Consider the following 9,004-nt stretch of genomic DNA (forward strand, 5'->3'; position numbering starts at 1 on the left):
CAGCCRTCTTTCAAACATTTCCCTATCCCAATATAAGCAAGCTATAGATCCTCAAACTTTAAAAAAGACAGTAACAGTAAGGTTCCATGAGGAACTTAATGTATCAGTTTTTGCATTATTAATACTGCTGTTGTTGCGAGAGGATGAGAAAGGTATTTTTCAGTAAATTCAATGCCCTCTTACACACAATTTCTTGATCCAAGAAATCTGATCCAAATCCTKGGCCTGAGAAATCTCAGTTTGTGAGTTTGAGAACATGTTCCAAAGCAAAAAGACAAATCTCCTGATCAGGCYTGGGAGACTGCACGATTCCATTGCTATAAAGCAACGTGGATGGAAAAGGAAATCTATTAACACCACATGGAATAGTTCTGTTGTTTCCTATCATAGAACCTGACCATCGTATCTCAGATGCTAACCCAAGTGAGGCATATGTTTAGATTCCACAGTCCAAGAGGGAGTCCGTAATACTCCAGACAGTTCACAGATGTGCCCTTTAGAAATTTAGAAGGCTGCAAGTGTTGCAATTCCTGTTCAACAGGAACAAGAAATGTATGCATCCTAGAACAAAAGCGTCGCGTAACCAGGCTAAATCTGTGCTGTAGCACTGCGAGTCCTACCTAGCAGCAGAGGAGGCCTGCAAAGTCAAAGCCACTCAACCTTCCATTTTAGGCCAGTTTGGCTCACGCTGCATTTCCATACACGCTCTAAACTGCTTAAAAAGAAGGAGAAAAAAAAAAAAAAAAAAAAAAAAAAAAAAAAAAAAAAAAAAAACCACCAAAAAAACTGCTTCAAGTCCATGCTGCATTTGTGCCAGAAAGAACAACCTACTAGAAGGCAAAGTCCGGCACCTAAACAAAGGTGAGCCGCCGGGGTCAGCAGGCAGCCCTGGCCGCTACCTGCTGCTCGGCCCGACCGAGCTGCTCACCCCGCGCCAGGCCGAGCGGAGCCGAGCTGGAGGGCAGCGCCAGCAACCAACAATGCCCGGCCAGCCCGAGCTGCCGCAGCGCCGGGGGGAGGCCGGAGACAGCCAACTATGCTTTCCTGRAGGCTCCAGTACGAGGGGAAGCCGAGTCGGCTCCGGGGGACGCTGACCACACTGCGGAAAGCCCCGCGGCCCCGCAGAGGCAGCCCGCAGGGATCGGCGGTGGGCTGGGACAGGACCGCCCGGCCCCGCGGTGACAGCGGCCGCACAGACCAGACCAGAGCACCCCAGCCCCGCGGCGGCCGCTCCGGCAGGCCCGCCACCTCCCTCAGCGGTGCGTCCCCGACGGCCCCGGCCCCTCAGCGCGGCCGGCTCCGCAGCCCAGACAGAAGCAGCGCCCCCGAACCCCGCTCACCTCCCGGCAGTAGCAGCGACCACGGCTATGYACGGCTCCCCAGCGCCGCCCTATTTAAGCCGAGCACGGCGGGAGCGGCGTGTGCGTGTGCCGAGCCCGCCTCCGCCTCCGCCTCCTCTGCGCGTCCGCGCCGCCCGGCGGGCGCTGGGGCCCGGCCTTCTCCGCCTCGGCTCCCGTCCCTACCCCTGCCCTTTCCTTGTCCCTGTCCCTGCCCCCTCCCTTGTCCGTGTCCCTGCCCACAGTAACGCACGCAAACCCGCGGGGAAGGCGGTGCACATTTTGTACTGTGCGGGCACAAATGGCAGCGATGCACAGGGAACTGAGGGGAGTACTGGCACTACTGCCACTAACACCTTATAGGTCTGAGCTGACAGCTAGCAAAGGAAAGGCTTTCTTACGGCTTTCAAAAACACATCTGCGTCCGTTATAACTATGCTAAAAGGACAAGCGTTTCGGTATGAAACTCTTGGAAGAGGGCAATGACCTTATTGCAATTTGTTGCTTACCTCTGATAAACGTTTTTTGTGAGGTGCTGTGAATTTGAGGGGCATCTTGAGGCGGCTGGAGCTTTATCAGGACCCTGATAGTTATCACAGAATCATGGAATGGTTTGGGTTGGAAGGAACCTTAATGATCATCTAGTTCCAATGCTTCTGCCATGGGCAAAAAGTTTTCCCTTTTTCATACTCCAAGTTGCTCAAAGCCTCATGCAACCTGGCCTTGAACATTTCCAGCGACATGGAATCCACAGCTTCACCAGGCAACCTGTTCTGGTGTCTCACCACTATCACAGCAAAGAATTTCTTCTTYGCATCTAATCTAAACCCACCCTCTTTAAGTTTAAAGCCATAACCCCTTTTCCTAWCACTAAATGCCCGTAAAATATCCCTCTCCAGCTCCTCTGCAGAGCCTGCACCCCTGCTTCAAATACTCTAAGGCTGCTGTAATGTTTCCCCAGATTCTTCTCCAGGCTAAGAAACCCCAATTTCTTCAGCCTGTCTTTACAGGAGAGGGGCTTCTGATCATCTTCATGACACTCCTTTGGACCTGCTTGATGAGGTCCATGTCCTTCCTGTGCTGGGGACCCCAGAGCTGGATGCAGTGTTCCAGATGGGGTTTCATGAAAGTGGAGTGGAAGGGCAGAATCACTTCCCTTGCCCTGCTGGCCACACTCCTTTTGATGCAGCGCTGGACACATTTGGCTTTCTGGACTGTGAGTGCACATTGTTGKCTYATRTCCAGCCTCTCATCCACCACCACCCCCAAGGCCTTCTACCCAGGGCTGCACCTCAATCCATTCTCTGCCCAGCCTGTATTCATGCTTGGGATTGCCCCATCCCAGGTGCAGGACCTTGCACTTGGCCTTGTTGAGCTCTATGAGGCTCACATGGCCCAGCCTGTCAAGTCTGTCCAAGTCCCTCTGGATGGCAGTTAAGTTACCTCAAGTGGTTTTGGTTTGGCCGTGTGCTGCATCAGTCCATTAGACTGTAAATCATCAACCCACATGTCAAAGTCCCGCTATGTTGCACATTCTACATTGCCATAATTTCCCTGTGTTTCCTGGGTATTATTTGAGTTATTTCAAGTGTGCGTAGGGTTGTTAAGGCTTTACACTTTCATATGTGTGTATATATATATATTTATATWTAGTGTTCCATAAATTACTGGAGGTACTTTTATTTTACATACAGGCAACTACTGTTTCCTAATGCTTCAGTTCATACTGGAGTATACTAAGCAAAGGACTTCCTGCAGAACAGAGTTTTAAGAAAGGAAGGAGCCTATATTCACTTTTTAGCACAAAGGAGGAGGGTATTTGTGAAGCTGTTGATAGTCCCCATTTAACTGCACTTGGGTTCATACTATAAAGTGGGTCAGAAATGCAAAATAAATTCCTTTCTCAGGAAAAGAAGCAGAAGCACATAATCCAGAAGTGCATCTGACTGGTGCTGCTAAAGGGCATGGAGTCTATGGCACATTAAAGCTATTTGAGTACAGCCCCAGAGCACAAGCAACATGGACATCAGCTGCTCTGCCATGGGTGGGCTCTGCTGCTTTGCTCCTATTGCACCACACTGCATRCCCATATGGACACAACATTTCAATAGGTATCTCAGTAGTGCCAGGTATCACTCCTCTGACACTCCTTGACACTCAACACATTATACATCCAGGGACAACATTACTCTCTGAAATCAGCTTTTTTTCCCAGCTGATCAGAAAAGTTAGGGACCCAATCTCAATCAAGCTGTGTAGCAAAACTTGCACAGACAACACGGAAGCAGAAGCAGAAGATAAACAAAATCTACAGTGACAATACTGGATTGTCTGACACAGGGGAACAAAGGAACATAGTGTTCCTTTGGAGCAGTATGGGTCTAAGACCCTTTACCAACTACATAMAGATTTTAAATATATTTGAGATTTCACCAACTCCTTTTATTGGTATATAGGGCATACACGCTCTAACACACATTTCACTAAGGAAATCTGTTCATTAAGTATGTCAGATAAAGCAAATAAGTAAATAATGATCTCCAAAAGGACATTCTGGCTTTCTTGTTCAAAGGGAGTTCCCTGTATTCCCTATATTCAGTGTCCACAGCCAACTGTCCTTTCATCAAGAAGCATCTGCCTCGATCTTTCCCTCCAAAATAGGCATTTACACACCAACAAGATCCTCCCCTAGCCCCAAGTTTTCCCTTTTTAAAGCTGAATAACTCCAGTTTGCTTAGCCTCACCTTGTAGGACAATAGCTCCAGTCCCTTTACCATATTCATGGCCCTTCACTGAACTCTTTCCAGTATGTCCATGTCTCTTTAGTATGGAAAGAGTCCAGAGTGGATACCATGCTCCAGGTGTGGCCTCCCCAGCGCTGAGTATAGGGGGAGGATCATCTCTGCTTGACTACATGTGGGGATGGACCACCCTTGAGCTTGGAGGTGATCCTTAAAAAACAATCCTTTTTCTTGGACCCTTCCTCTCTCCAGGACCATGACATCACCAGGACAATTATCTCATAAAGAGATTACCCAAAACAGAGGATTTCCATTTCAGCAGATGAACATTATAGAATTTTCAGCTTGGTATTTTCTTTTCTTGGTAATATTGATATCAGAATACTGTTCTTATATACATTTATCGGTTGTCATTGCCAAAATAAATTTGTCATCTGACAGAAATAAAACCCTCTTAGCTGTATTCTTTTTATTTTTATTTACAGGGTATGCACATCACTCTACTGAATTGGGTAAACCTAAGTGTTTCATCTCAGAACCATCCTAAGTGTATCATTTTTACACAAAACAGACTGTCTAGCCTGCTACCATACTGTATCTGCATCTGCTAACACTTGTGTGCAATTTCAAGAGAAGAAAAATAAAGAAATGTTATGTAAATAAGCCCTTCAAAATGTCTAACATATATAGCAATTAACAACTATAAGCTACTGGGTCCATGGAGCAGGAATAGTTACTTATGTCTTGTCAACCCTCTTCCTAGTGAGAAATGGAAAAATGATGATTTTCTATTTGTAACTTTCATACACTTGAGAAATGGTATGTCAGTACTGACAAGAAATGCCAGGGAGCAGGAAGGGGGAATGAGTCCCTCCATAGTCAGGGAACCAGCAGGACCTGAGGACAACTCCAGCGATGTTTTTTTCTCAGGAGCTGTGCTGTCCCCCAGGGAACTCAGACAGGTGATACCAAGTGGTTTAACCAACAGCCTTGAGCAATTTGAGATGACAAGTTAGGTCTGGGGTCCATGTGGGGAACAGCAGGAGCCAGCACTGGAACTGAAGATAAGGCTAGGACATATATCATCTCTCTCGGCTGGCTGGCCATGCTTCTTGATGCAGCCCAGGGTGTGGTTTGCTTTCTGGGCTGCAATAAGTGCACACATTCCTGCCATATATTGAAAGACAATTGAAAGACATGGGGACCATTATGACAGTTACATAATGGTTGGATTTAACCTTAGAGGTCTTTTCCAAACTAAATGATTCCATGATTCTATGGCAACCAGAGCTGGGACAAAAAGGTAGTGTGTGAAGAAGATATAGAATAAGATATTGTGGGTTTGCAACAGATGAACAAGTTTGTTGAGGACAACTAAATTTGGTTATCTCTACGTCTTTTTTTTCCCAGGTCTATGTCATTATACAAGCACATTTTCATCCAAGAAACAATACATCATATTGGGCACTGCAGCAAATGTCCTAAAGGTAAGAGAGGTCCAGAAATAAGAAACTCTCTCCTAGGTCAGAAAGAAAAAATATATGTAGGGGGATTCCTGCAGACTGCTATTCCTGCAGTCATTTACCTTCCTTTCACATAGTTGAATGCAAACTCGAACAAATTGAGTTAATGAATGAGCTATACTGGCAGGGCTCCGGATAAAGCTCTGGACAGAGCCAGCCTAAAGCTTGCTTCAGTCACCCTCAGTATGTTACATGAAATAGTTCTTCAGCTTAAAAAGACAGAAGTTAGGAAGCCATGAGTGTATTGAGTTCCATGAAATATGGGTCTTCTGAACATTGAGRTATCTAACCAGGAAAATAAAATGTTTACAAAAACCTCTGCATAAAAGCACAGATAAAAAAATTGTGACGTTTCTATGGCACACCAGAAAAGAGACATGATATATACAGATACACACATACACGAAGATATCTAGAGATGTTTTTCAGAAAAAAAAAAAAAGAAAAAAACTAGAAAGAAAATTTAAATAGCAATTCCATGTTTTTATGCATGTAACGATTTTGTTGGGTTTTGAGGATTTTGTGGTTTTTTTTTAATACAAGGAGGATTTTTCAGCTTTGTTTATTATTCCTTCCACTTTCTATTATTGTTTCTGTTTATCAAATATTTCTCCTTCTCTTGCTCCTTACCCACTATAAGATAAATGTGGTTTGGGATCTTCTGAGGAACTTCTGTATGAACTGACAAAGTCTCCATTCAGTTGAGACTCAGCACACAGGAACTGCCCGTCCCATAGCACTGAGGTGTCAGTTTGAATCCCAGAAGACTTGAAGGAGACAGAAGAGTCTTATGGAAATAGTATTCTGCCCAGTAAAAACAAGACAATCTGGTCAGAACTGATTCAGCTTGCCCATGTCATGCTAACAAAAATGTTATTTCCTYAAATGACAAAGTCGCTATGTAATGACACAAGACTGGAAAAGTCAGCCTAAAACAGCAACAGACTAAATTGTGTCAGTTCATTTGCCACCAGTCCTTCTTCTTTCTCTGAACTTTGGTTCACTGACTACATTTCCAACCCCTTCCTCCTCTAAGCTGGACACATGTRCAAGTTTACTAGCAAGTTTACTACTTGCTTCATCAAAATGATCAACATAAAGCTTTTCAAATGTGAGTTATTTAAGTTAAATATKTTGTGCTGGTTGTTTATGCCAACGCAATACTAAAAAGCAGGTGTGCTCACTTTTTCTTTTACTTTCCCCCAATCACCATTCCGCTGTATATCAATCCTTTTGAGGGTTAAAGGCATCACACAAAAGAGATAAAGTTTATGTTCTTTATTTCTAACATCTRCTTGAGAACAGAAGCTGAAATGTATAAAGCTATATGAAGTATATGAACCAACAATAATGATCCATCTGCTTAACAGAACATCAAGTAAAATCTTACACAGAAATAATCAGAGCAAGAAAGCTCAGAAGTTAAATATTTATTATGTTTAGACTCCAACWGAGAAAAAAGTGTGTGAAAAAATAAAATGCCATGTCTTCTGCTGGGACATATCCTGATCACAATCTTTTCTGGCTGACAAAAGGAGTAAGTTGTTCTATTCAGTAGAATTTACAGTTTATTGGCAAAAGACTGAACAGGAGAACCACAGGTAATGCCAGACTACATCATACTGAACGTCCCTCACCAGCAATGACCTCTAAATGCACAGCATGTTCACACATTCTTCACATACCCACACCTCCTTGCAACTATTTCTAATAAGAATTGATTCACAAGCACAAATTCAGCCCCAGGAGCCAGATGTCACAGCAAGGAACATCTGCTTTTCACAGATATCTCAAGCTGAGTGTGCTCACTTCCCTTAAGCTGTCAGCTAAAAAGCATGCTCCACCATTGCAAGGATTCATTTGGGCTCCTCCAACTCAGTGCCTRCAGGGGTTAGGAACGGAAAACATAAAGAATTAATGAGCGCCAAGCTTTTTCCCAAAGCCAAAGAACTTGTACATAGTGATTTTGAGGCTCTGATTTTAAATTAGTGCCTAGCATTTAAAAAAGCCTCAATGAACCTTACTTCTTACAAAACACATCTGCAGATCTTGAACATGTATATTAATTCTGTCATTTGCATTTTCATATAACACGTCACAACACTTGAACCATGTGTGTAAACAGCTCTGCTTTTGAAAGGTTGGCCCCACATTTCATCTGCCTCAGGCCATCAAATGCCAAACAAGTGAAGCTTACTGATGCCAGACCAAAACAATGGACAACCAGTCGTTGGAGGTTATCAGCTGCCTGCCTTAAACAAAGGGAGAAGACACAGAAGCTACTCCTGTAAACACAAACAAATGCTGAAGCACAGACTTCTGGAAAAAAGTTAAAATTCCCATGGGTGGCAAGCCCTGTTCCACAGGGCTTCTGTGGGAATGAGGGACTAAGTGCAGGGAGCTCAGGTTGGCAGCTGGAGTAGCTCAGATATTAGTTAACACTCCTCCTTATCTGCAAAACTGATGTTGCACACTCCTTCCTTCTTCAATGCAAAGCAGTGTTTAGACAGGGAGAGAGACCCAACTCACAAATTAATGTCACGGTGAAGAAGAGTCCTGGGAATATTTTTAATAAGAAGATTGAAGGATATGGATAAGATCAGTGGGACAATACACAGCCCATTAAAGTATTCCACAGCAAGGTACGTCAGTAAACTACATCTTCATTTGGGATAAAAGCCAGTCCAGGGATTAACTGAACAACCTGCCAAGGCCCTTCATCATAAATYACCTGCATTGTCTCTTAAAACATGTGGAAACAATTCCACCCTCCTTCCTCCACTGTGATGGTGTGATTCAGAGTTGCTGCACTGGAAAAAAAAATAGTTCTGGCTTGTGAGTAACAAACCTGCCTATGYAAACTTGCATTTATGGGGAATAGACATGAAAAACTGGTTAAATAGACCTCTCCTTGGTAAAACATTGATCATTAAGGGAAAACAAGCATTGTTTGGCCATATCTATGTTATAAGGAACCACCATTAATCAACTTATCTGTAGAGCATGTATCCAGTTATCTRCATGAAATAGGCACCAGGTATTGGCACTGCTTCCCTGCACGTGAGTGCTGGCCAGCATAAACTCTGCCATCATGCATGGACCCAAGAAACCTTTAGAGCTGGGACACCAAGTAGTTCTCAGAAATGTAACTTCCCTATCCCATTCCTGAACAGCATGAGCTATTCAGGCCATCACTTCTGCTTCCCTAGCCCATCCCACTTATGACACCTATCACTCCATTTACCTGTTGGGGAGATCTCACTTTATCATATCCCTGATCTTTCCTGGTTCCAGCCATGGCCTGTCATCCATGGTACCCTCATGTAACACCACGGCCCAGCTGGAGCAGAGTTTATTCTCTGTTTTGTTTTCTTAYATTTTATGATGAAAAATTCCTAGTGTC

The 9,004-nt window shown here is 44.1% G+C and overlaps 1 protein-coding gene across 1 annotated transcript in view; it reads right to left on the reverse strand.

Annotated features, from left to right (window-relative positions):
• ACSL1 (acyl-CoA synthetase long chain family member 1) overlaps positions 1 to 1,421 on the reverse strand; it is a 37,372-nt gene extending 35,951 nt beyond the window's left edge. The window contains exon 1 of the mRNA XM_057370210.1: positions 1,341 to 1,421. The gene's annotated coding sequence lies outside the window, so the exon portion shown is untranslated. The remainder of the gene's footprint in view (positions 1 to 1,340) is intronic.
• Between the last annotated feature and the right edge of the window lie 7,583 nt (positions 1,422 to 9,004).

Source organism: Malurus melanocephalus, unplaced genomic scaffold, assembly GCF_030028575.1.
Source record: "Malurus melanocephalus ecotype Western Australia unplaced genomic scaffold, MMel_1.1 scaffold_121, whole genome shotgun sequence".
Taxonomy (NCBI): Eukaryota; Metazoa; Chordata; class Aves; order Passeriformes; family Maluridae; genus Malurus; species Malurus melanocephalus.